Source organism: Priapulus caudatus, unplaced genomic scaffold (assembly GCF_000485595.1).
Source record: "Priapulus caudatus unplaced genomic scaffold, Priapulus_caudatus-5.0.1 Scaffold1241, whole genome shotgun sequence".
In the NCBI taxonomy this organism is placed as follows: domain Eukaryota; kingdom Metazoa; phylum Priapulida; class Priapulimorpha; order Priapulimorphida; family Priapulidae; genus Priapulus; species Priapulus caudatus.
Genome location: NW_014578302.1, coordinates 1 through 6,914, shown reverse-complemented (window position 1 = coordinate 6,914; position 6,914 = coordinate 1). Strand labels below are relative to the sequence as shown.

The window sequence follows — 6,914 nt, the reverse complement described above, 5'->3', positions numbered from 1 at the left end:
GGCCCGAGTGATTCACTCGGGCATTCCTCCGCAAAAAGGTATAGGCTCGCGTTGTAACCCTATCCTCTTGGGTTTGGGTTACATTATTGTATCTAACTCTAACCCTAACCCTAATCCTAACCCTAACCATATCAAATAGTGACCAGGGTACGTTCCGGTATACCGGCGGGGGTACGTTCCGGCAGAACCCTGGGGGACATAGACGGGGGCCCTATGATCCGGACTAGGTCGTTTAGATCGCTCAAAGTAGCGTTTACACACCCATGTCGTGAGTTTGGTTAATGTGGGGGTACAGTCTTAAAAATTAACAGAGGTCATCTTGAAGGTGTTGTCAACTAATTTCGAGCAAGAAACGGGCCATTTGTTGTCGCAAAGGCGCGACAATACGTCGTTTCACCCGGCCACCTCACCTTGTTTTGACCATTTGTCACGATTTCACCGCTCGCGTATTTCACGCCATTTCAGTTACCATTCATGTCCTGCGGCCGTCACATTTCTCGTCGACTTTGCCCGGGCCACTTACGCGGTCATATAACTTCGTCTCCGCTGTCAATAACCTGAATCAAGGTTGCCCTTGGCCATTTTCCGCAAACGCACTATTAAATGGTAGCACTTCATGGATTTTTCACACAAAGTGACAAGTGAACATGCTTTGACGTCATTTCCGGACATGCGCTCTCTCTCCTTCTCGCTCGCCTCGTGAAAACCAAGGGTTTGTCCAAACTGCATGCAGTGCCCCTTCCCACACTCAGGATAATACCACTGCCACAATGCTAGCACTATTTTTAAAGAAAATCACTCCTGAAAAGTTCTTAAGACGAAATTCAAATAGAACTGGGTCAGATAACGTCATGAACAAATTAGAGAGTGATTCAAACAGGCAATACGGCGGCTCCCAGTCGTCAACCAGGGCTAGTGTAACCCAGCAAACACGGAACATTCTCGTAACATTCGCTGGAGGTTCTATAGTTTGGTTATACATTAGCCAAAAATATTCTAAGAACATTCCCATATCGTTATGCATTTATTGGTTTAACTTGGTGAGAGAGTTATGTTCTTAGAATGTTCGGAAAACGTTAACCGTCCTCGGATGGGCACGAAAATTGCCGTTTTTGTGATGTTGCAAACTATAGCACACGTATCAAATGTATTTTTGTTCGCAGTGGCTACGGGGACGGTAGCCGTATCTTAATGTCTCGAGGCTACGGGTACGGTAGTCCATTTGCGCATGCATCGCTTTTCCACAAAATAATGTCGTTCACTAGTTATTAATTAATCTCCAGCCTAATTAATTAATTAATAAATTATTAATAATTAATAATTAGCTAAGCCTACACTAGTTGTTTGGATGATTGTCAGTTCCAGAAACAGTTAGTTGTTGTGATTGAAAGCCAAAGAATTATATACACATAGATTAATTTATCTGTGTTAGATGCTTATCATATACGAGCGAGTCGCTTTATAATTTGTGTTAAGGTTAGTGATAGAGATAGTTATACTGTGTGTACTTGTGTGTGTGTAGTGATGGTTATACTTGCCGTACTGATGACATTAATATAAGACTGCAGCGTCTAGTGTGCTGCAGTTTATATGTCGTTTTCGGAAGTTGATCATTTTATTTGTGAAGTTTGTAAAGAACGTTCTCGAATGTCAGAAAACTTTCCTAAAAACACGTTATTAGAGGTTACTGAATAATGTCTGCTAACCTAAAAGAAACATTCCATAACATTCAAGAACATACTTTGTTAGCTGCGAAGTGGCATCACAATCTCACACCATCAAATCTAAGAGAAGATGAGCAAAGTTAATACAGGCTGATGACATCAATCTGAGAGATGTTGTCTGTGATGAATGCTGTTGTTAAAGTAGAGCTACTGGTTGAGGTGTAATGCTGAACACATGGCTGTGTCTCGGATGTGGTAAAATAAGTAACAAAGTATGGAAATGCTTCAACATTATTTAAATTTTTTTTTGCCAAAAATCAGCTTTCTATTGTAAAGATGCAACCAGTTGTCAAACAATGCTATGATAAGAGGTCCAAAGCGTAGCAAAATAGACAACCAGAGAACCGCGACATAAACAACTTGTCTGGAGAAGAAATTAATGGGGCATTGCTGGCCAGTGTGAAGAAAAGTAAATGAATAATGTCATTCAATATAAACTCACACAGGGAATGTATAGTCACTAAGACTTATCCACATTGTAAAATTAAGCGAGACTAAAATATCCAGTGCAGAACCCGCGCAACAAATGTAGACAAAATCAATAAACATCATCGATGAGTACAATGACAGTGGAACGCGAGAAGAAACACCTATATCACTGCATGAGGAGAGTAAAAGTTGACCCAAACATGAGAAGGAAGATGACAATAAGGTTAAATCAAGAAATCATGAACACTAAGTGAATGATGTAGTAATTACAAAACTATTCGACTAGGAGCTGAAAGACCCGGATCAAACCCAGACTCTTACTTAGCACTGGATTGATAACGAGAAGAAGAGAGTTATACTATCAATGCCAAAGAACTAAGGCGAATAGAAGAATCGAACTGTTTACATATCGCCAGACTCACAAAAAGAACAGGAGGAAGTCAAAAAGCTCAGAAAAATTAATTGCTAGGAACAAGCCATAAATGCTACATAATAGAAGGGTATGATTGTCAAAAACCCTAAAGGCAGTAGAAAATACTACCAGGAAGCCTATAGCAACAAGCTAGAGGTGGGTCAAATGAAGATCCCACCCACCCAAAGACTAGCAGGTCAGGAAAACAAACATAAAACCACAATAACAATAAAGATTCAGGATTTAAAATAGGCCAGAACAAACTGCAATCAGACCGAAGCACAACAGTAGAGACATGAATCACAATCTAAACGAAATCGTTTTCAAATGTGTCGTGGTTAATGCAGAAGCGTCATGACAAATAACTACCAGACTTACACTTTAATATTACACAGACAAAGCCAGACAATTGTTGAGTTACTGAGCATGACACATAGATTGAGTATAGCAGCGAGCTAGTCATACTATAATTACAGCGTCAGAAAGGATAGAAGGTAGAAAAGAGGCCTGGAGAGTGTTCTGTTATTATTCACTCTTATATATTGCAGTAACAAATGAAAAGCTCACAAACCAATTTTGAACAATCTATTATGTGTGACATCACACATGTAAAGCACTCTTACAATAGGACAACTGCTACACAGCCCATCGCATCAATAGAGTCAGAACATCATGCACAATCTCATAAGAAGCAAGCAATATCACAAGCACTAATAATTGGAGAATTAATTACACACAATAAATTGAAATACACTGAGCAGACGCACTATGCAGTATTCTTATATCTCATTGGGACTGCTTTCTTATACAAACATGAACATACCCACGAGCGAACAATATATTAGAACTTGCGTCCCTCTCAACTTGAATGAAGAATGTAGAAAGCTATCACGTAGACGAACAGCTTAGCTAACAGACCATTCAATTGTCAATGGCGACCTATTCTTCTATTGAATCGAGGTACAATAACAAATTTTTGTACTATGACAAAGCAGAATTATGCAGAATGAGATCATGCGTTCAAAGGACTGGACAAGTGCTTTGAAGAATCTACAAACGAAATTGGACAACATTCAGAACATCTATCATTATGCTGTAGACAAATTTGCTACCAAGAAAAGAAGTAGAGCCAACAATAACAAAATGATAACTAAGAAGCGTTTAATGCAAGGACTAAGAAACACAAACTGTTGGAAAAATACCGCAGTCAAACCCATGAAGACTACACTGCATAAAATTAGCACTTAACGCAGCTACCAAAGAATAAACATGCAAAAAAAGCTTTAAAGAAACTTGCTAGAATATCAAATAACACTAAATCATTCTCTATGCCTTACACGAGATCTAAGCTGAAGACAAAGAAGAGTTGTCTCTCAACAATTCTGATGGCAACACTATAAACAGACAAAAAAACCACCAAAAAGCAGCTAAATACATAACAGTTTTTCACTTCAGTATTCACAGACGAAGACATCATCAATGATCCCAACCAGTTCAATGTTCACAAGACAATCGAATTGCAATCAGCAAATACTTCATCTTGAAGATTGCAGTACACAAAGTATCGCCAATGTTAAACGAAATAAAGCTCCTCAGCATAGACACATAGGCCCAATATTCATTAGAGAAGTACGAAAGAAGTTGCACTCCAATCGCAAAAATATTGAAATCTCCATCGAATGTGTGTAGTACAGACGACTGAAAAATGCGCATGTTGGGGGACCTCCATCTTATAGAAAGAAAGCGCAGCTTATGCATCAATTTATAGACCATTAGTCTAACCTCTATTAATATGTAAAGTTTAGAAAGCCAAATCAGGCACCTAGTAGCCAATCTGAACATCACAAGCTAAATTAACAGACTCTCAGCATGGTCATGAGTGGAGGTCATGCCAACGAATTACTGGAGTCTCGAACTAGTGACGAAGTATGTAGACCATGAGCCCTTTGGATGCAATTATACTGACTTTTCTTAAGCCTTGATAGGTACCACAAACGACTGTAACAAACTGCAAAGTCACATGGGTATCCGGACAGCGTCATAGATGGATAGAGTCATGGCTCACAAATAGGAAGCAGCAGTGCCTAAAATGGGAAATTTTCAACTTGGTCACGGGTATCAAGTGGTTCCCTCAAGTTCGTCTAGGTCCAGTACTGTTTCTCATCTACATCAACGACATAGACGAAAATGTCACAAGCATATATTAAAAGTTTGCAGATGTACCAAATAATTCAGAACAGTATCACAACAGCAGACACTGAAGCACTGCAACATGCACTGCAACGTACTAGATGCCTGCAATTACTGAATAATGTTGTTCATGCTGACAAATGAAAAGTATCATTATGGTTACAACAACAAAAGGCATAAATACAACATGAATGAATGCACATCTGAGCAAGTACAACAGAGAAGCGACCTTGGAGTAACCATTAACTGAATCCCTTAAGAAACAGCAAGCAATTAGTGCATAGCTGCCACTAAGCGAACAAAATACTGAGTCAATCAATAGACTATAACATATAAAAGACTAAAAAATCATACTTTCAGCTTACAATCACTGCGTTAGACCTCCTGGAATATGCTGTCCAATCTTGGAATCCTCCTATGCAGCAAAGATATAGTGTTTACCTGGAAAAAGGTGCAAAGAAGGATGTCGCGTATGATCCCAATATTCTCATTATTCCTACGAAACAAAGACTAGAAAAACTAGACTTATAACACTGATACAAGAAGACTAAGAGGAGCCTTATTGAAACTTCAACTAATGAATGCTACAGAATAATTTGACCAACAAATTCTTTACAAGATCGCCGAAACAACAGTACTCGTGGCATAGCCTCAAATTGTTCACTCGCCGAGAGTTTGACTGATAAATCAACTGGAATAACCTGTCAGAAGAAGCAGATACAATCTAAATCTATTAATTTATCAACCATGTGATGAATATATGTAAGATGGGTTTATACAAGACAGTAGTCTGCCTACCCTTCGATCCACTCCAAACCTACAGGTTAGGGTGGAATCAGCTTAATCATGTAAATCAGCTAAAAGGCGAGCTCCGGAGAAATCAGCAATGCAATCCAACGGCCCGAAGTCGTTTAATTAGAAATTTCTATGATTTGCTATGTTTGTGTTGGACAATTTAGATGGTTTTAAGTTGAATACGGCACAAATGTATCAAAGACAATGTTCGAGAATTAGCGTATATTGGCAATCATACCAAAAATTTCATGATAATACATTGAACTTTAGTTTAGTAAAATCAGCGTAATGATTGAAGTAGAATATGGCGCACTATTCTATCACTATTTTATCAAATTTCTCATAATAATCGTTGGATTTATATCTTTGCACTTTAATAAGTACACACCGTATTATATAGGACAGGAGTAACGGCGCGTCGCTTAACTTATAGTAAAAAAAGGCGTAAGAAATTCTTACGGAAATAGCTTGCTTGGCAGTCGTAGCAATTGAGCCAGAGCGATGAGCGCCATCTGTCGTGGAGTTTGGCGTTGTCTATATTCAGCCGGTACAGCAGATAATTTGCATATTTGTCACGTGGTTTGTGTATTAATCAATAGAAGTTATAGTTGTGTTATATCACCAGCAGAAGTGGAAGCATGTAGGTGGTAGAGAGGAGCAGGAGAGCGGTGAGAGAAGGAGGAGGGGAGAAGATGCGCTGGCAGAAGAGGAGGGCAAAAGGCTGCGTGGAGAATGAGGAAAGCGGAAAGCTTGGAGAAAGAAGAGGGCAAGCTGCGTGGAGACGAGGAAGGGCGACTCCCTTCTCCCCTTCCTCATTCCACCAGCTTCTCTCCCCTCCTCCTTCTCCACCAGTTCTCCCCTCCTCCTTCTCCACCACTTTCCTTTCTCCTCCTCATCTCACCATCTTCTCCCCCCCTCCTTCTCACCAGCTTCTCTCTCCTCCTTCTCTACCACTTCTCGCCCTCCTCCTCTCTACACTCTACATTCTGCATGGATTCCACTGATCTATATAATATATTAAGAGATATATTATTTATATTATTTAGAGATCAGTGATGAGATCGCTTTGCGATACAAGCTGAAGTGACGTCACGAACACCGATTACATCTGATTGTTATAAACACAAACCACTGACAAAAAATATGCAATTATTCCTTGTACGCTGATTATAGGTACAAACCGAAAAACCAAGAGCTAACATATAACCATAGATAATACTATGGAGGATATTGTTGTCCATTATCTCAGCATTTGTTCATTTCATTGATTCATTCATTCATTTCATGATTCAATTTCCATTCATTTCATAATTCAATTTCATATTTTATTGTTCTATTTCATATTCAATTCATCATTTCATAAT

The 6,914-nt window shown here is 39.1% G+C and overlaps 1 long non-coding RNA gene across 1 annotated transcript in view; it reads left to right on the top strand.

Moving 5' to 3' along the window:
* Positions 1-2,107, top strand: part of LOC106815937 — a 21,488-nt gene extending 19,381 nt beyond the window's left edge. Inside the window, exon 3 of the long non-coding RNA XR_001394813.1 lies at positions 2,095-2,107. This is a non-coding gene — a long non-coding RNA (uncharacterized LOC106815937). The remainder of the gene's footprint in view (positions 1-2,094) is intronic.
* The last annotated feature ends 4,807 nt before the right edge of the window (positions 2,108-6,914 follow it).